At 37.0% G+C, this 22,415-nt stretch overlaps 1 long non-coding RNA gene across 1 annotated transcript; it reads left to right on the top strand.

Annotated features, from left to right (window-relative positions):
* Positions 1 to 5,877: 5,877 nt before the first annotated feature.
* LOC104105288 (uncharacterized) lies at positions 5,878 to 6,594 on the top strand. The gene is made up of 2 exons (XR_688326.4): positions 5,878 to 6,098; positions 6,214 to 6,594. It is a non-coding gene; the product is annotated as an uncharacterized lncRNA (long non-coding RNA).
* Positions 6,595 to 22,415: the final 15,821 nt, after the last annotated feature.

Genomic DNA, 22,415 nt, shown 5'->3' with positions numbered 1-22,415 from the left:
AACTAGTCAACGCCACCAAAGATCGGGTAAGGGCTCAAGTTACCTCAAAAAGAAGGTGTTAGACACTCCTCGAGGTCCACAACTATGGGGCCTGACCGAACTTAAATTATATGGATTAGTCTATGTGATCAAGTAAGCAAATAGAGTACAAAATCTAGGAATTTTATTACAAAGAGATCTTGAATAGGGAGGTGCAGCTATTTTTTCATTCTAATAGAAAAGAAAGAAAAAGCAGGGGGGGTCCTAAGTTTTTTAGCCTAAAGGATCACCCCGTGCAATATAAATAATATTTCGTAACTCCCTTGAGATAGGGTATTACTCATATTATCTAGCAGGCACAGACTATCATCTCTTGCTACCCGATTACTATATTAAAGTTGTTTACCTAAGAGCGCTCTAATTCAATTCTAAGCCGTACCCTACGCGTGCACCATCCGTCCCATACCTATGGTCCAGGAGGTTTTGGACCTCTATTTGGATGGTTCTAGACCTCATCTAGGCTTCTCAAAAATGCAAAACTAGGCGACAAATAAAACACATATTGGACCTAAAATATGGCAGTTAAGGGCTCAAGTTAGCCTCCACACTTAAGCAACAAATGCACGCGAGTCAGGTTTTCATGTTAGGCCGTTTCAGAATTAAGAACCTTAAGCCCTATAGACATGATTTCTATGTGACTATGCATTAAGACATACAAGAGGTTTCAATGGCTAGGCGCTGCTTATCTCCAAATAATTATACGATTGTTGCATGCTGATTTGAGATTGCAGATTTCCAGTTATTTAACCTATAGATGTTGTGTCTAGGTGCGAATCACTAAGTGAAAATGAAATCTATTGGAGGAAAACCCAGAATTATTCATGCTTTCTAACAATAGCATACGTGAAACAGTGTTTGAGAGATTTAACAAATTATGGCGAGTAATTATATCCTATAGGTAGGATCTCTAACGTTCAGCACTTAGAGCTGATTTTATCGTCATACCTTAATCCTATAGGCATATTTTCTAGGTGACAGTAGCAAACGGAATAGTCAGAATACTGTAGGCATGATTTCTAGTGAATGCTGATGCAAATTGAAATCAATGACATTTATTCCTATAGGTAGGTTTTCTAGTAGCACGTAGCAGTAAGCATAATTTGCAGCACTTTGAATTCATGTTTGCTAGCAGACTCTGTGTGTGTGTGTTTCCCCTAATGGCACGATTTCTATAGAGCACATAGTTATGGAATAGCATTCATATAACAAGTAAATCATTGAGTCCTATAGGCATATTATCTACCCATTTGGTATGCAAATATTAGAAATCTACCCATTCCCCACTTTACTAATACCCCAATCATTTATACAAAGTTATTACAGGCCCATTAATGAGTAAGATACAAATGTTATACAAATAATGACAATTGGCCCACAGCCGGCCCAAATAAAATACCTAGCACTGTCTGGGCCTTCAGCAATTCTCACACAGCATACCCAGACTTCTAACAAGGAGCCGTATTCATCAACACAACCCCAGAATCCATAAAGGAGCCCAAAGTCAATTCATATAACCATATTGCTAAGCATTGCATCATTTAAACCAACCGACTTAGATGTACAACAAATAATGGAAAAAAGGGGTTGAATAGGGGTAGTTTAAGTTTCAGGGAATGACTAAGGATCCAAATCCTAGTGTGTCAGAGTTTACAAAGGCCTCAAATGGACCCCGAGCAGTGCTCACACTAGGGAGGTCAGCAGTAAAACCTAGGTAGCCTTGGCTTTCAGCTGGCCAAGAATGAGAAATTTAAGAGAGCATAGGTAACAAGTGAAGCAGAGTGGACCAAGGTTGAGAGACAGGAATTGACGGATACAATTATAACTTAAAACATACATGGCCAAGTTTAGCATATAGAGCAGATAATCGAACAGGTCACAGGATTTAAAAGCAAGTTTAGTAAAGATTTAGAAGTAGGTTTGACACTTAGCACATAGGCAGTCACATATTAGCAGAGTTAAGGAAAGAACCAGTTTGCAGGATTGACAAAGATTGCCATGCACAGATGCCCAATACCAAACAGGTGAAAATCTAAAGGTCCAAATTATGCTAAGTATATATCCTAGTGTCATAAAATAGCCATGTTAATTTCACATCAGATAGCAGAACTGCATTAGACATGATGGGGCAACACAGAATATAACAATTACTGGTGGATCAAGTGAGCCAAAAACATGCTGAGGGACATATTAACAAGGAACTAGTCATGGTTGGTAGAGAAGGTTCTTAACACAGACTTAAAACATACTACATCACAAGATTACCATTACAGAGATTCAGAACAGAATGGGAAAACAAGCTCATGTGAGATAGTAAATGTAAACATTTAGGTTTTGGACACAATAGACTAATTAACTAAAGAAAGTACAAATTATGCAGATAAAGCATATTCAAATAACAGAATTGATATTTTAAGCAGAACTAAACACTAAAGAGATGCTAACAAATGCAAAGGTCACATACATCAGTAGTTCAGAACACATTGGCTAAACGGATTTAAGAGAATCTAAATTGCTCAAATTAAGCAAAAGCATGTTTCAGAGTAGCCAGATTATGTGAAATTAAATGCTAAAGAGACATAAAATTGAGGTAAAGCTAGCAGAATTGCACACAAGGGCGGTCCAGAAACATATTAAGCTATGAATTTCAGAAGTGAGAACGTATGCGAATCACAGACACATAAGAATGAAATTGCAGAAGCCCAGTAACTTACCAGTTAAACGAATAACAATAAAGAGCAAAAATTCCACAAGAACCTAGAATCTCAATGCGTCAAAATTCCCAGGAGCTTCGAAAGAACTCCGGGAAATGCTCGCACCAAGAGAAGGCTGAATAACAGATTCTTAGTGGCCTTGGCTTTCAGTTGGCCAAAAACAGAATACAGAACGAGAGAAAAGCATAACAAAGCCTCAATTTTTTTAGTGAAAATATGTCGATTCAAGTCTGTCCTAAAACGGGAATGGGGAGGGGTTTATATAGCAGTAAAAATTGAACGAACAAACAAGGAAACAAAATAAATCAATCATAGAATAAGGAAAGAAGGTATGCAAAATCAGTTCAAAATCAATTTAGGAGAGAAATCCGGTAAACCCTAGTTTTTTTAGGGAAAGTGTAAATCACATAAATTCAAACGAAATCGGACTCACATAATACAGTGTTGAACGTATGTAGACAAAACAGTGCTCAAAATCAAAGATTCGAACCCCTTTTTGTTCGATTTCGGAGATTATTGCTTGCCATGTTTAGGCAAGCACTTAGGTAACACCACAAACGGATAATCAGTAGTGAGAGAAGACCAATAAGGTAAGTGAATCAGTGATTGATTCCATTTTAGAGCCGGATTTGGAGAAGTTGAGTGATACAGCGGCTAGGGTTTCTCAGAGAAGAAGAGAGAGTGGAGAGGATTTAGGGGCAACGGGTTAAGAGAAAATGATAGGGTTTGGGCGGGTTTGGTTAATTAAAGAAGGAGAATAAACGAAGATCGTTGATCTTGAGAGATCAACGGCTGTGATTCAAAAACGAACGGAGCGGGTCATAAAAACGAGTACTGACCGGGTATTATACAAGGGTCGCCTGGTTTGGGCTTGGGGTCTATTGGGCTAAGTATATTGGGCCAATTTAGTTCAAAAAATAGTTTAAAGCTAGGCTATTATTTAAATATAAAAATAATTTATAAAATTGCTTGACAAATAATTAATAATATTATTTATACACTGAAATGCTTAAAAATAATAACTTTATATTATAAAAATATAAAATGTTATTTTGACATAAATAATATAAATAAAGAGCATTTCTGTACAGATATAGGCTATTACTGCAAAATTACGCAAATAGCTTAAAAATATTAATGTAATTACATAAAATGAAGTAAAATATTTGAAACATGTGTTATAAGTGCAAAAATAATAACTTTAAGTAGTTAAGTCATCATAAAATAATTTGAAGTAGTAATTAATAAATATTCATGCAATTAAAATTCAAGAAAATCAATTTTAAAGCTCTAAAAATTATAGGAAGTTATAGAAAAATGATTGTATAGATTTGTAAACTAAATGATGATATAAAAAATGATATTTTAAAAGTATATATATTTTTGAGAAAATATGAGGGCAAAATTGGGCATCAACATATATATGTACTCCGGGGGAGGAGGTGATTGTCGAGAGTTGAGTTTATTGTTCAGAGGAAGATTGTACCACATATTTATATTTGTTTAATTCGCGTATTTATTTTGCCCTATATCTGTTTTACTTCTTACTGTATTTGCCTTATTGGACCACTAATAAGCGTCGATGTCGACCCCTCGTCACTACTTCTATAGGGTTAGGCTAGATACTTATTGGGTACGCGTTGATTTATGTACTCATGCTACACTTGCTGCATATTTTTGTGAAGGTACATATATGTCTGGCGGTCTTCTGGGCACAGAGGCGCGGATGTTGTGGGGACTTATCGTGAGCTGCATTTTATGTTACGATCCGCAGCCTGCAGAGTCTCCATCAGAGTTATTTATACTCTCCTGTCTAATTTGAATTCCAGACAGAGGTTGAATTATATTATATTTCCTAGTTGATGTTCATGTACTTATGACACCGAATTTTGGGGGTGCTTATGGGTGGTTCATTGTTGTAGTCGTGAACATATTATCAGTTACCATGTAAAATTCTACTTCTTACTACTTAATTGATGAAATTCTGATTTCAAAAATACTAAAATGAGTAATTTAGTTAATTATCCACTGTTGGCTTGCCTGACGGCGGTGTTAGGCGACATCACGACCTTTAGTGGATTTTGGGTCGTGACATTATGTGATCGTCTTTATGGGATAAATATTAGTTGATCTCATTAACTAAATCACATAAATAAATGATGCATATAGAGATATGATTATTGAACCGATTCATTGGATAATTTCTAATGGTTAGAATTACCATAAACTGTCAATAGGATATTCTCTTGAAGAATGTGATGTAAGAGTTTCCTTTGACCTGATATCATCATAGTAATTGACAAGTTATTTATTGTGCTTTGATACTAGACACCTATAGCCCTAGGGCGATAGTTGAAAGGATATTGGGTACAATAAAATACTTGTAGAATTAGTGATTGATCAAGATGGAATCTGTCAACTCTTGGTAATGAGTTTAAGCTTCATGTTGTCATAAATTATAACCGTTCATATTAAGACCTTGGCCACAGCGATTGAATGAAAGAAGAAAAGAGTTTCTTAGGTCATTCAACGGTCGATTATATTTGACATGAACACATAGTTGGTCGCCTATTAGGATTTGACAGTTGAACCATATCCTAGGGTGACCCAGAGCTATAAGGACAGAAGGAATTAATGCATTATTCTTCTACGGCTTCTTGAGAGTAAATTGTATACTTCATGCTATCCGGTCGTTAAGGAATATTGCTAGACTTTATATAATTAGTATTGTGAACAAATTGAAGCTTTCTATTTAGAATAGAAAATTGAATAGTATCTCTTGATTAAAATATATATGTGATATATATTAATATTGATTTATATAAAGGTTGTATATATAATATCAGTTTATTCTTGTAATCCAATTTTGAATTGGATCAAGTAATTGACATGAAAGTCCAAATTTGACTAACGTGATATAAAAACGTGTTGGCTGCCGTATACCCATTTGAAATGTGATTCAAATTTTTCCAAATGAAAAGTTTCCATAATTTCAATGTTGGAATGGACTTTGAGAAGGAAAAAACAAACGCTTGTGACTTTTCCTTACCTACCTATTGGAAAAGTATTACAAACGTGATACATATATGCATATATATAAATCATGGTGAAAAACTTTGGCTGAGCTACACACAAAAATAAAAGAGAGCAATATTCATTATAAGGAAAAATACTATACTTACATTAAGGCTGAAGGTTTTTTAGAAAAACTTAGCACTGTTTTTTTCATTCAATTGGTTCGCGGGTTTTATTGATCAAAGAGTTGATAGAAAAGATCGATCTCGGTATGGATACACATATAGTGTTTGCACTATCGAAGAAATTTTGAAATGAGACTCTCTTTACCAGGTACGTCTTAGATTCGATCTTTGACATGTAAATAAATTTTAAATACGAAAAGTTCTGTCTAGGATTGTTATTGTCTTTCACTGCGTGTTATGAACACCTATATTCAATCCTACAGATTGTTGGGTTTTCCGATTTACGCGTTGATACTGGATTAGTGGCTGGGATGTTGGTGGAGCAACAATAGAGCATACTGGATCAGTTGGGTGTTGCGTGTCGGAATTAGAGACAGTGGCAGGAGCTGGCGCGGCCGTGAGAGATGGACTTAGAGATGAGCCTACAGAGGAAGCCGCTGGAAATTGTAGAGCTACCTTAATTGGCAATGTAATCTCATTTTCAGACGGCATAGATTTGGGGCTAGAGTCATGTGACTCTTTTTGTAGGATATCCTAATCTATACTTGAAATTGTTTTCTCTTTAAAGGATAAAAAAATATCAGAAAAAGGAAATTTATTTTCATAAAAAATAACATCTCTTGAAATATATATCTTTTGAGAGATAGGATCATAACACTGATGGCTGTGACAGGTATTAGAATAGCCTAGGTATACACAAGGAGTTGACCTGGGTTCTCATTTATGTTTTGCACATAGTTTAAGTCATGAATAACAAAGACAACCAAAAGTACGAATTGTATGGTAATTTGAAATTTCTTCAAATAACCGTTGGTATGGAGAATTATTATTGAGTGTTGGGGTAGGCAGTCTATTAATCAATAATGTGGCTTGTTGACAAGCAAATGACCAAAATACTGGAGGCATGGAGGCTTGATGTAAAATGTTTTTTGCTGTTTCAATAATGTGTATGTGTCTACGTTCAGCCATGGCTATTCTTTGTGGTATGTATGGTGGTGATACAAGGTGTTCAATGCCATTGGTATGAAGAAATGGTTTGAGGCCTTCAAACTCACCACCAACATCAGTGTAGACCGAGAGTATTTTTGTATGAAAATAATTTTCAACAAGGGGTTTGAATTTAGAAAAAAATTGTTTGGACCTTGCTTTTGTTTTTAATCGTATATAATCAAATATATTTTGTGAATTGATCAACAAAAATTACATAATATAATTGTTGATCAATTGACAAAATAAGTGAGGGCCCCCAAAGATCACTAAAAATAATTTGTAAAGGCTTCTTGCACAATAGTGTTTTGAGAAAAAGGTTGCATGTGGCTTTTATTGGAGCAACGTGAATTACAATGATCAAACTTTGAAGAATTTGAATCTGGAATTGAAAACTTGTATAAAAATGTTTTGAGCACTCTTTTATTTGGATGTCCTAATTTTCTATGCCAAGATTGCTGAGATTCCGCCTTGTTGGGTTGGTAGCTCAAATTGCATTGGTATCCTCCGGAGGGCCACTCATAAAGTCCTTTATTCTGGCCTCGTGCCAACGGCACCCCGTGCTCAAATCCTTCACAAGAAAATCATAGGGAAAAAATTCAATTGATGTCAGGTTATCTTTACAAATTTGAGACACAGATATAAGGTTACGTTTAATATCTTGTGCACACAAAGTATTCGAAAAGTTGAAACCTTTTGTTTGAAGTATTTATTTGAACATGACCAGTGTGAGTTATAGGGATTTTATTACTGTTACCCATTGTAATGTCCTCTGCACCAGTGTAATTATCTGAATGTTGAAGATTCTGATTATCAGTAGTCACATGATATGACACACCTCAATCAACAATCCAAGGCATAACAGCAATGTATTGCGGATCAACTGGTCCTGACGAAACCAGAGTTTATATTTGGGATTGAGTTCCTCTGAGTTGTTGACAGTGACAATTCTTGGCGGTGTTGTCATAATTCCGTCAAGTTAACCATAAATGTCGTGTCCCAACATCAGAGACTCGACTTGGGCCTTTCAATTGACAAAATTGATTGGACCAGTGAGCTTTAGAGGACATTGGGAACCTGGATTAAATTGAACCAATTAATTGGTGTTATTAGCAGGGATGATGGAATCGCTTGGATTAACCATGGATGACATAGAAACTATGAGGTAGGTTTAAAAGAGATGAGCAGACAATTGTTCTCGTTGGAGCTTTGAAAACCCCTAATACCAACCATAAAGGTGCACAACGGAAAGAGTATGAAGGCTCATTTGTTTATTCATGATGTACAAAGCTCTTTAAATATAAAGGATGGACCAAGAATTACTCCTAAATTATATTGCTTACTGGTGGTGATTTTCAGAATCTGAAAACTTTTAAGACATATGACAATGCCGAAACTTTTTCAATCAGATATAGAGTTCTTTGTGACCATTACGAAACAATATTATGGGCAAAAGAGACATCTGAAATTCACTACGAAATGCCTCCTAAAAATCAAAAGCTTATCTTCTGGGTGCCATTCTTAACATCCACGCTGTATATTTCAAATTTGTGTTAGTTGGGTATTCATCAGTGGACAACATAGTTCAATAACTACATATAAAAGAAAGAAGAAGCCGATAAGTCTTGTGCTCATGACCTTTAGCCTTGACATATATCTTAATGCCATATTTCTATTTTGGAAATGACACAAACTATAAATATTGCTTGCAAAAGTATCCTTGGGGGGGGTTTTGGGGGGGGGGGGGGAGGGAGGGGTGAAGCCTGCAACCTTAAAAACAAATAAAGAACCTTTTGCAAATTAGACGGCTAGTTGAACGTTGTGTTGTTCACAGCAGCCAAACCACTAATTGAAATTAATGCAACTATTTGTTGTATTATAGCAGCAAAGCCTAAGAATGAACGAAAATGGAAAAATGGCTAAAAACAGACAGAACGAGAATAAAAGTTGATTTCTTGAATTCATAAGTGTATCCATACAGTCAATACTAGTAAAATGTAGGAACGAAGATTAGGATGGCCAGCTGTCACATGGGGAATTAACAATAGGGGTTGCTAGTCATTTGCAAAAATTAAAGGGCCAAATAAAAATGATTTTGTAACGTTTGGCAGCTTATTGAGCTATTCGGTCCTTCCATATTTTTGATAATCTTTAGCTAATTTTGCAGCACAATTAATCAAGAGATGACGTCCTAAAGCGCCGTTTGTGCATTTTGTTTCTGCCACTGGTATAGCTGAAGAAAATAGTGTTTCATCCAACTTTTTTCTGTCAAAATGTTTATCTCATTGGCAGTGCATAAAGCTAAAATTGCTTTTGCAGTTCGCAACTTAAACTAAAGTAATTGACTTTAGGTGAGGGAAGTTTAAATTGTTGGGAAAAATAATAATCTCGCCCAAAAATAATATCCACAGCAAATAATAATAATACCACAAGAGAGTAACAATGACACCACCTCAATTTAACGAGGTAAAATACAATACCTGAACCGAGCAGTTTAACACTATAATATTACAACTTAGTAGTGTCAAGAGATAACTACAATTTTGAAAGAAATAACACCCTTTATTTTAAATACATCACTATAATATTACTCACACACTATTTATCTCACAGACTATAATCCGTGGATTACTCTCTCTAACTTCTATTGATTCTCTCTTATTTTGGTGTGATTGAAATGGAGAAACGAGACATCTATTTATAGTAAGGGTTGATGTCCAAATAGCCGATGAAAATGGCTTGTTCTTGATTTGGTCATACAATTTGCATGTGCAATTTGCCTATAATTTGTCAACAAAGTTAGGCAGCTACCATCCCATTATTTCTTCTTTTCTTTTTGTTTTTCTCAATATGGCCCTCACAAAACTCTCCCTTAATTTTGATTTTTCTTTTTCATTTCAAGACTTGATCAATTTCTGAAAATCCTCAAACTTAAGAGGTTTTGTAAAGATATTTGCAGCCTGATCATGAGACTTCACATATTTGAGCTCGACTTCCTTCTTGGCAATGTATTCTCTGATGAAATAATACCTTGTATCTATATACTTGCTTCGATCATGATACACCGGATTCTTGACAAGTGTATGTTGTCACACCCCTTTTTACCCCAAAAGATATATGTTATGAATTATTGTGGGTAAAAGAGTTTTTCTGACAAACTTGAGTAGAGATTATTTTATTTACATAATCGCCACTTGGAATTGAGTTTTTGGGTGTTCCAAGTCACCTTTTATTTGAATCCCTAGTCAAAGGAAGGTTTGACTCTATTATTATTGGTCTGTGAAAACAAAGTCTGGGTAAAAAATTATGTTGATCGGGAAGAGGGTGTAAGGCATTCCCCGAGTCCCGTGGTTCTAGCACAGTCACTTTATTGACTATATTTGGCTTATATTATTTTTGGATAAACTGTGTTGTATTGGTTTTCATGTTTTACCTATGTCCGCTTTTATTGCTTGATTAGATTTATGAAAATTATCTTGAATTAAGTCGTGTGTACGTGTACTCACTTTATTTGGTGTGTCAAGAATCATGTCACACGTACGTACACAATCAATAACACATTTATTACTATTCGAAGTTGATTGGTCAAGTCGCGTGAACGCGCACTTGTATTTGGGGTTACATATCACAGCTATGCCATGAAAATCGTACCTATAGGCTATAGCCAAGATAATTTATGTAACCGCGCCTACGACAACTAGCGCATTTGAATTATTTTCCTAAACTAATTTGAGATTATTGTGAGGCTAACAACAATGAATATTATTGTGGAAGAAATGAAATAAATTATTTATAAAAAGGTGGGCTAGCATATTAAAAGGAAGGATGGGCCAGCTATCTTATTTAAAGAAATGTCTGATGGACTTAATAACTATTTAATGCTTCGTGGCCCTAGCAGAATAAGAAAAATTGACTCGTATGTATTAATGGCCTGCCTACAAGTAAGAAAATGACACACTTCATTATGTGTCTTATACATCACAAATATCTTAGTCAAATTCACAAATAAAATCAAACAACTGATTAGCTTTCATATCCGAACCTCATCAAACTAATCAGGGTAAATTAAATCCATGCCATCAAAATGCCAAATCAAGCAAGCCTTCAATATATTAAACAATAAGATAAAGGTAACGACATCATGAATAATCAGTGAATGGGAACAAATATGGACCTTATAGTAAAATCTTTCTTCAATATATTGAATGAATCTTTAGCTAAACATACAATAGCCATGAACTCCAACACTCGAAATTTGACCCGCAAAAATGGTAGCAAAGGACCACGAACGGGAACTTTTCCGGCGACCTCGACTGACCTTGTTCGACTATGATTTTTCTTTTCCTTTTTTTTTGGGGGGAGGGGGGGTCAGCTGGGTTTGGGGCTGATTTTTGGCTGTTTTGAGGCGATATTTCAACTAGTTTCTGGCAGTGTTGTTTTGGTCGGTTTGGATCTGTTTAAGCGGCTATTTTTGGAAATTTTATGGAATTTTTGTAGCCAGTTTCATGGATGTTTGGTGGGGTTCATGGGAGGCTATTTTACTGGTTATTGGGGTTGATTTATTAGTCGTTTTTCAGCTGATTCGGGGCTATGTTTGGGATTGATTCGGGCAGTTTTTGGGCTGTTGTTTGGCAGAGATTTATTGCTGTTTTTTGGCTGTTGATGGATGATATTTTTGTGACTGTTTTCAGCTCATTTTTTAGCTATTTTGAGAGAGTTTTGGGGCTGGATTTGCAGTAACTTTAGGCTGTGTTTTTTTTGGAGGAAGATGAGGTGGTTTCGTGTGAATTTTTGGGAGGAAAAAAGGGCTCCCTTTGACAGTGTTTAAATAATAAAAAAATAAGAGAGGAAGAGTGTAAGAAGAGGGTGATGGGACAAGGGAATATAGTGAAAGGAAAGTTAGATTTGACATGCGAATAGTATAGTAGGTGGGTGATGGGACAAAAAAATAGTATAAGGAAGGTAGAAAATAATTTTATTAGATTTGGTCTGTGATTGAAAATAATTCTTTCGTCCTCTATGTAATAGACTTTTTAAAAAATATTACATATTCTCTAATAAAACCTACTAATAAAAATAATATAAAAGTTAAAATATCAAGATTAAACCTAGAAAATATTAAATACAAAAAAGTGATGAAGATTCAAAATAGTAAAAAAATTAGATGCTCACAACATGCCCTTCTGTGTTTGGAAACATGAAGAATTTTTAAACAAAGAAAAGGTGATGTAACGACCCGACTTAGGTCTCGAAAAGTTTCGCAATATGTATTATGACCCGTGGGTGTGGTCAAGTTTGATTTTCGAAAGATTCAGAATTAAATTAAAAGTTATGGTAGATACACTATAGGCTGTCTGGGAAGAGTTTGGAAATCTTTGTTGCACAGGGCTAACTTTTAAAGCTTATATCTAGTAATATATAAGGAATTGGGATATGATCAATAAATATAAGTTATAGTCCTTAGTGTCTAGTTTTTATAAAGTTAAACCATTTGCAATTTGGAGCTTTCTATAAAAAATTATGACCATTATACTAGAGGTTGTCTGGAAGAGCTGGGCACTTGTTCTTCGCGATCGCGAAGCATTTTCCGCGATCGCGAAAAGTCAATTTTGGGCTGAGAAATGTTGTGCTTCGTGATCGCGAAGCATTTTTCGTGATCACGAAGAGTAAATACCTGGGCAATAGCTATATTTCGAAGTTTCAGCCATTTTTAACATATTTGGAGCTATGGAGCTCGGATTGAAGCTATTTTTGAGGTGATTTTCACCATATGGATTGGGGTAAGTGTTCTATATCCTAAAGTATTTATATTTCATGAATCTATGATTATATTCATCGAATTCAGATTTTAATAGAAGAAATCAAGATTTTTGGCAAAATCTTCCAAAAATGAATATTTAAGATTTGGAGGTCGAGTTGTTATCGGAATTTGATAAAATTGGTATGGTTGAACTCATATCGGAATGGGTATTCGGATTTCATAAAAATTATGTCGGTTTTCGAGAGTCGGGCCCCGCGTTGACTTTTGTTGACTTTTTAGAATAAATTTTTAATTCGGCGTATTATTATCTGGAATTATTTTCGATGAATTTTAATGAGGTTGTACAATTAATTTGGATAAATTTGAGTTGTCCGAAGGCCAATTCAAGCAAGAAGGTTTTCTTGGAATATCGGCCTAACTTCAAAAAGGTAAGTATCTTGCCTAACCTTGAGTGGGGAGAATTACCCCTTAGGCATTAAGTCTTATGTAAAAATTATGTGATTGGAAGCTGTATACGCGAGGTGACGAGTATGTACTCGGGCTTATATGTGAAAAATATATTGCGTTAAAGTCTTAGGCATATTGTGTAGTAAATTGGATAACCGTTGGCATTTATTAAATCATCTATTTGCCATGCCTCAATTCGCGTTTGTTGAATTTATTTTTATATGACAATTTGATGTAATTATTACTTGTATATTTATGTGAATTCCGTGAGTTTGATGATTTGATATTCCTTAGAATTTAATTTTATTATGGATTTTTAATCTGCAAATAATTAATGAAATAAGTTTAAACTGAGGCTTTATATAATTATCAAGAATTTGAATTATAAAGGTCGTGAATCATATTGAGGCAAAGTGCCAAATTATGAAATATTATTCAGTTGAGTTGTGCACTCCCAAATATTTTGTTAAGATATTGTGCTCATTATGGCCGAGCCATGGGCTTCTTATTGTGGAAAAAAAATAATATATTGTTGAAATTTGTGATATGTTGTAATATTTGAGCATTTGATGAGCCATTTGTAATATGTGAGCACTTGATGTGCAGTTGTTGAAATCATATTTACTTTGGGACTACGGAACGGTATTCCGGGAGATCCCCTGCATATTTACTTTGGGACTACGGAACGGTATTCTGGGAGATCCTCCTACCCTGCATATTTACTTTGGGGCTACGGAACGGTATTCCGGGAGATCCCCTGTCTTGCATATTTACTTTTGGGACTACGAGGCGGTACCTCGGGAGTGCCATTTTGTTGATATTTTTCCATGGATGCACTTGCCTTTGGTTATTTTATTTTTTCGTGATATGTAAATTTTTGTCTTCTTCGGTGATATACTAGTTGACTTTATTATTATGTGTTTTGTGCTCCTTGTTGTATTGTGTTGGCTTCGGCTTTTTAGTACGAGACTCTGAAGATTTATATTTCTGGTTTTTACTGATTTTTTATGACTGAATTGTTTTAAATAAAAGAAAATTTCTATTATGTTTTAAATAAATAAGTATTACATCCAAATCAGTAGTTTATCTAATGCTTTAATTTAAGTGCAAATGTCATTTTCTTCACTCAAACTATTTCTAAAGTAAATTGATCATGCAGATTCTTTTATATATTGATATTTTTGGCACGCGAGTTGTCTGTGCAGTTGTGATAAAAATATGGGCACGAGGTGCCGTGGAAATATGAAAGTAGGCTGAGACCCATATTTTTATGAATATGAAATGAGGTGTCACCAGGTGACTTTTACTTGAAGGAATTATATTCCAAAATTTTATTCGAAAGAATTATATTTGAAAGATATTTATTTGAAGGAAGTATATTCGAAATAAAATTATTGGAAAGTATTATATCCCGCAGATTATTATTTGAAAGATTTATAGGTGAAAGAATTATATTTGAATGACTTGATTAATTGATTGTACTTGTATTCATTATTTGTTGAGCAATATTTATGGTGTTCTTGCCGCCCTACTGTTTATATCACTGGTTGATTATTATTGCCATCATTGTTATTTGTTTGCTATTATTTTTGTATACTATATTATAGAGGTTATTAGACTAGTGAGTGTCTTGATTGTACCTCATCACTATTCCACTGAGGTTAGTCTTGATACTTACTGGGTACCGACTGTGGTATACTCATACTACACTTCTGCATATTTTTATGCAGAGTCAGGTATTGGAGATATCAGACTCGGACAGAGTTAAAGTGTGATCGCAAGGATTTAAGATATAGCTGCTTGGTCGTCGCAATCCCTTGGAGTCTTTCTATTTTATTGTACTGTTAATTATTATTCGACCAGTATTGAGTATTCAATCCTTGAGATCATTCCATGTATTCAGTTAGAGTTCGTGACTCAGTATTACCAGTCTTCGCAATCCCTTGGAGTCTTTCCATTTTATTGTACTGTTAATTATTATTCGACCAGTATTGAGTATTCAATCCTTGAGATCATTTCATGTATTCAGTTAGAGTTCGTGACTCACTGTTACCAGTCTTGGGAGGTTGTTATATTTGTAATTATTTCCGTTGTTGATATATATATAAAAAATGGCTTAAATTATATTTAAAATCGGCTTACTAATATAAATAAAATATTAAATCTCTCTCTAGAAAAAACGCTCTCTCCTCTCTTTTCTTCTTTGTCCGACTGCTTATGGAGATTGAGCAGCCATGTCTGCGGTGATCTCTCCCTAGCCTTTGGCTGTGGAAGAGCAAATCCAGAACCGAAATGAAATAATTCCCAGCCTTAATCCAAAACAATCTTATGCTGCGCAACTTCACCCAAAATAATTTGCCCCAATATCGTCAAAAATCGAGTTGTTTCCGGTTAAGTTCGTTCATGGAGAACCAACAATAGAATTTACAATGGAGGAGTTAAATGATTTTACAAGAGAAGACGGACTGCATCAAGCAGTTGCGGTGAAGCTTTCATACGGAAAACCCGATTTACAGGAGAATAGAAGGATTTTTCCATCGCAATTCGAGATTCAAGGTTGCTGTAACATTGGACAGCTTGAGTTTCATCATCTGTTGGTAAGGTTTGATTTGTATAACGATTATGTTCAGTTCCTTTCAAGGTCGACTAGATATATTAAATCCAAATGTGATGAATACTTCTTTAGATCTTTTCCATGGACGGTAAGATTTAATCCAAAGGAGGAAACGTCTCTGGCAGTTGTATGGATTTCCCTTCCTGGGTTGCCACCTAATTTTGTTTGCTAAGAGGTCGTTAATGTCTATTGCTTCAGCTGTGGGTAAAGCTCTAGCTGTGGACAAGGCAACACAAGAGAGAACGAGACCTAGTGCTGCTAGGGTCAACGTTATACTTGATCTTCTAAACAAACATCCTAAAAAAGTTAGGCTACATATTGTGGACAAAGTTTCTTGTAAATCTGTCGTGCATTACCAAGAGGTGGTGTACGACAATCTTCCAAAGTATTGTACTTATTGCAAACATCAAGGGCATGAGGAAAGAGTTTGTAGATCGATGAAAGCAAAATCTGGAGAGGACGTGAAGGCAAAGGAGGCAACAATTGATAGTAATCTGCTTGATATTGATGTGAGTAATATTGAGCAATTAGAAGGGGATGCTAGAGACTTTTTGAATGCTAAAAGAGCTGGCCAAATTGTTGTGGAAATTCCAGAAAATGATGCCAGCAGTGGTAAGCAGCAGGTGGTGCAGATGCAACCTAATGAAGGTAAAATACAGTCTACTGTGAGAAGTAGGGGTGTGTTTATTGTTGAACAAAATCGTGAAGTTCAACTGGAGCAGGGGATGTCTCATAATAAAACAGGTGATCGAGTTGTGCATACAGCGCTCAAGGAAGCTGTTTTTAGTGTTCCTAATGAAACTATAGTTCAAATTGAGGCTAGACAACCTGATGGAGGACACAAAAATGTTATAGTCATTGAAAAGTATAATGTAGCTGATGTCGATCGAGTTTCGCATGGTGTACTGCCTGAAGCTACTGATGCTATTAGTCATAAATTTATTGTTGCTTCAGGTCAGGTTAATGCTAGGCAGAAGATGGAGGGTTTAAGTGTGGAGCAGATCCAGAAAAATCCAACTGGAGAGGATAAAAGGTTGAATGATATTCCTGCTGCGACGATTTTCGTGAGGATGTACACGGCTACTGCTGGTGCTTTGAACGCTGCTGCGGATCAAGCTGCTAACTCAAACATGTCTAATATGTATCAACAACAGGTAGGGACATTAGGTGATGAGGCAGTTATTCAACAAATTCAAGTAGTCAATCCTCACAATGCTAGTGCACAAATGACTAGTCATGAAGGGCCATAGGTGCTTGTCAATGATGTTGTTGCTGCTTCGGGTGAGGTTGCTGATAGATCATACATGGTCAATAAAGTTGAGGTTGTAGCTGAGCAATCAAGCAACATTAACCAAGGAAAAGCCAAGGATCAACAGGTTACTAAAGTAACTTCTAAACCTACTGCTGCTAACAGGAAAGTACAGGAACTTGGCAAGGGAGATGTTGCTACTGGAATTATTGGCAAGGGAGATGTTAGTGCAATTGATGGAACATCTGCTAACAAGAAGGTTGCTGATATGTTAGAAGCAGCTTCTCAACATGGGCAACATTCACATGCTAAGGGTTGGTCATTAGTGCATCGATCACCTAGAAAGAAGGTGTCTTCAGATAATAAAAATCTGGAATCAGGAGCAGAAACCTTTAGGTGTTCTAACTCGTTTGATGCCCTAGTCTGTGCACATGAACATGGTGAGAAAGATTTGTATCATAAAGAAATAAGTGCAAGTTCAAAAAATAGGCAAGAGAGGTCTCCGGGCAGTACAAAAAACCAGCAGAATTCTGGTGTTCCAGTAAATGCATCAAAAGACATTGTTCCAGTTGTGGAGGAGCTAACGGGCAAACAAGCACATAGCTCCAATACTCCGACGTTGCATTTTTAAATTATCAAGAATGCCCAGAATGCAATGATGTTGCATACTACTATGGTTAAACAACCATTGGTCACGTTGAACACCTCTGTGTTTGAAGTTCCCTCACAATCAAGGGAGTCGTTTGGTGAGTATGGGGGTGAGTCTAGGCAGTTGATGTTGTCCACTGGAAATAACAACGAAATTATACAAGCAAATGTGAGGGAGATGGTTATTAAATCCAAATTTTTGGCTGACCAATGTGAGGAGGATGAAGATGAGGACTGGGGTGTTGAAATTGCTGAGGAATCGACTGATGTTACTGATCAAGAAAGTGCAGATGAAGATGTGCTATCAGTTGCCTCACCAACACTGCCAAAAACATATGCAAAACTCAAAAGCAAGCTGAATTTGAATGCCCCAGAATTTGTTCCCAGAAATTCTCCAATAATGCCTAAGCCTGGACAGCAGCAACATATTAAATCAACTGCTGGGCAGTAACATGTTGGAACAAGCATGCCAGGGGGTACTTCGATGAAAAATGCAGTAACGCCCAACACTGGGGCAGCAGCAGTTTCTTACAAACACTCCAGCAGCTGCTTGTGTGGATGATCAAAATGCAGCAATAACGTCAATCTCTGGGCAGCAGCAACAGCGTGAAGGTACTCCAGCTATATCGTTGGAGGACAGAATGCTTTTGGACGCATAGGTAAATTCTAAACCTCTTCTTTCTTTAACTCCATCATAAGCAGTTAGCACTGGACAGGGGGTTAAGAACAGGAAAAACATGCAAGCTATTGAGCAACATCAAGGCAAGGTAAATGCTTTGATGACACAAGATTTTGTTCAAGACATGCCACATCCAGTGAATGTGGGCAGAGATATGTACGAAGAGGGAGAGGAAGATTACATGTTACAACAATGCCGGGAAGAGGCAGCAAAAAAAGGTGATTTATCACCTATGCATAGCGGAAAGAGCAAGAAGTCTTATACAAGGAAGAAGAGTTGGGACGGCAGGGTCAATGAGGAAGCAAATATTAGGCGACTCCCAATGAGAGTTGCCAAACAAAAACAGGCTGCCCCAACCACATCTACAAGGTCGAACCGTTCGAAAAAGAAATAATGAATTTTGAAGACATATTGAAGAGATGTGATGAAGATGACAAAGAAATAATGAATTTTGAAGACATATTGAAGAGATGTGATGAAGATGACAAAGAGTTACAACTTGAAGAAGTTGCAAGTTTGGGCAAGAAGGGACAAGACTTTAATTCCTACTACATATTATTCTTTCACTTTATTAGTATAGTCATTTGTAATATCATCACAGAGTATGTTATAAACTTTGTGATGATCTTAGAATATTTAGTGCTCCCTAGTTCTTACTTTTTACATGCATGCTAGTAGGTGAGGCTATTTTATGCCTCAATAGGATTAGTAAGGTAAGGTTTGCCCAGTATATGATTGCTCATATCCTATGCCTTTGGGAAAATATCCAAACGGCAATGAGATTATATGCCCTCGTGAGACTTTGCCGGCAGCTACACCATGATCCTCTACAAGAGGTTGCCATCATAAGGCAATGTGAGGCGCAGAGGAGTGATTATATAGCCAAGGCATAGAGGCAACACTACTGGTGCTATTGTCCCCCTTATTTGTACTCTTCCTTTGTGGTTTTTATTTTTAGTATTAATAAAAAAAAAAAGATGAGTTTTGCCTAAAAAAAAAATCGGCTTACTTAGTCTTAGAGACTAAATGCCATCACGACGCCTGTGGTGGGATTTTGGGTCGTGGCAGATGAGCTATGTGACTGATTTTTTGACTATACCATTATTCAAAAGGGAAGAAATAAAAGTGAAAAGAGTGCAAGAGTGCAACCGATTTCTAGTTTTGGACAACTTACATATCCAGGGTTATAAGGGAATCAAGTCGCGTGTAGTTCAAGGAGAGTGGCAGAATAATGATTTAGAGAGCCGAGTGAGATTCCGTCGAGACTCCGGTCCGCGGTCTTGTTTATTACATCAAAATAAAAAGGAAATTACATTAAAGAAAAGAAAAAAAAAAATAGATCCTATCTACTCTTCTTATCTTGAGTCTTCCAGCTTTACTTGAAATCTTGTAAACCCGCATTGGTACCTTGAGATCAAAGATTGATTCTTGAAGCTCGAACTTGAATTAAGACTTGGATTGAGTCTTGAATGCTCACTTCTTAATTAGAAGCCGAGAAGATGAATTTTGAGATGCTGGTCGATGTGTGCATTACGTCAAAGCTCGCCCCCAAACGTCTTTGCGCTCGAACAACCATCTTTTTTCGATCATAGTTTGGAGCTTGATTCTTGGAAAACCGAGTTGTTGATACATTATCAAGGCTGACTCCGACTATCTTGTGATAGAAAGACTTCTTTCTTCTGATGGGAATTGGAACTGCAAGATTTAAATCATCGCAATATGTGCTCTACGACCGGGGCCTGCAAAGCTATCAAAGACGAACATAACGAACAAAATTTTCTGCCCCAGTTTTGCACTAGAAAAATTTTGTTAGTTATTAGAGAAATCTATAAACTAACTATGTGAGGATATGCAACCAAGAGGGTAGTACCATGTGTTACCAAAAGGGAATGGAATTAGGGGATGGTACCCTATATTACTGAAAGGAAATGTGACCGGGGGATGGCGCCCTGTATCATTGAAAAAGAAATGTAAACAGGGTTGGCGCCTTGTATCGCTAAAGGAAACATAACTAGGGTTGGCGCCCTGTATTACTGATAAAGAATGTAACCAGGGGTTGGTACCCTATATCATTGAAAGAAAATGTAACCAGGGATTGGCACCCTGTATTACTGAAAAGTGAATGTAACCAGGGGTTGGTACCATGTATTACTAGGATGGGAATGTAACTAGGGGTTAGCACCTTGTATTACTGAAAAGGAATGTAACTAGGGATTGGTACCCTGTATTACTGAAAAGGAATATAACCAGGGGTTGGTACCCTGTATTACTGATATGAGCTGAATCCCCCTAGGCGAAAAGGTTCTACCCGAGTTAAGCTACAAGAAGCAAGCCTGGGCGAAGAGTACTTCTACCCGAAACTATAAGCTGAATCCCCCTAGGCGAAAAGGTTATACCCGAGTAAAGCTATGAAAAGCAAGTGTGGGTGAATGGTACTTCTACCCAGAAATATGAGTTGGATCCCCCTAGGCGAAAAAGGTACTACCCGAGTTAAGCTACGTAAAACAGCCTGAGCGAAGGATACTTCTACTCGAAAATATGAGCTGGATCCCCCTAGGCAAAAAGGTTCTACCTGGGTTAAGCTACGTAAAACAGCCTGAGCGAAGAGTACTTCTGCTCGGAAATATGAGCTGGATCCCCCTAGGCGAAAAGGTTCTACCTGGGTTAGGCTACGTAAAACAGCCTGAGCGAAGAGTACTTCTACCCGGAAATATGAGCCAGATCCCCCAAAGCGAAAAGGCTCTACCTGGGTTAAGCTACGTAAAACAGCCTCAGCAAAGAGTGCTTCTACCCGGATATATGAACTGTATCTTCCTAGGCGAAAAGGTTCTACCTGGGTTAAGCTACGCAAAACAGCCTGAGCGAAGAATACTTCTGCTTGAAAATATGAGCTGGATCCCCCTAGGCGAAAATGTTGTACCTGGGTTAAGCTACATAAAACAGCCTGAGCGAAGAGTACTTCTACCCGGAAATATGAGCTAGATCCCCTTAGGCGAAAAGGCTCTACCTGGATTAAGCTACGTAAAACAGCCTGCGCGAAGATTACTTCTACCCGAAAATATGAGGTGGATCCCCCTAGGATAAAAGGTTCTACCTGGGTTAGGCTATGTAAAAACAGCCTGAGCGAAGAGTATTTCTATCCGAAAATATGAGTTGGATCCCCCTAGGCGAAAAGGCACTACTTGGGTTAAGCGACGTAAAACAACCTGAGCGAAGAATGCTTCTAGCTGGATATATGAGTTGTATCTTTATAAGCGAAAAGGTTCTAACTTGGTTAAGCTATGTAAAATAACCTGAGCGAAGAGTACTCCTGCTCGGAAATATGAGCTGGATCCCCCTAGGCGAAAAGGTTCTACCTGGGTTAAGCTACGTAAAACAGCCTAAGCGAAGAGTACTTCTACCTGAAAATATAAGCTAGATCCCCCTAGGCGAAAAGGCTCTACCGGGATTAAGCTACGTAAAACAGCCTGAGCGAAGAGTACTTCTACCCGAAAATATGAGCTGGATCCCCCTAGGCGAAAAGGTTCAACCTGAGTTAAGCTACGTAAAACAGCCTGAGCAAAGAGTACTTCTACCCGAAAATATGAGCTGGATCCCCTTAGGCGAAAAGGTTCAACCTGGGTTAAGCTACGTAAAATAGCCTGAGCGAAGAGTACTTCTATCCTAAAATATGAGCTGGATCCCTCTAAGCGAAAAAGTTCTACATAGGTTAAGCTACGAAAATGAGAGGTACGAATAGTAGTGATGCATGATAAAATAAAGGAAAGTGGATATTTTGAGGAAAATTACTTTTGGTGATATTTTTCCTTTAGGAGTCACCATTCTATACTACTTTGTTCCTGTGCAACCAAAGAAAAATTGTGAGTTTTCAATGTGGTGGTCGGTTTGTGGCCTTGATTCCCTGAGTGGCTTGAATTCACAGCCACTGATGTCGAAGAACTGATTATGTCAGTGTGGTACCGAGATGCTCGGATACTCTATATCGCATTCTGGAGACCTGGGCTTTCCGATGTTGCCCCCGACGGTTTCATACCCGGATGTCCATGGTATTGTTAACCCTTATCCCCAAGGCAAGGCAAT

Source organism: Nicotiana tomentosiformis, chromosome 3 (genome assembly GCF_000390325.3).
Source record: "Nicotiana tomentosiformis chromosome 3, ASM39032v3, whole genome shotgun sequence".
Classification (NCBI taxonomy): Eukaryota; Viridiplantae; Streptophyta; class Magnoliopsida; order Solanales; family Solanaceae; genus Nicotiana; species Nicotiana tomentosiformis.
The sequence above is the reverse complement of the archived record's forward strand: the minus strand, read 5'-3'. Positions and strand labels throughout refer to the sequence as shown.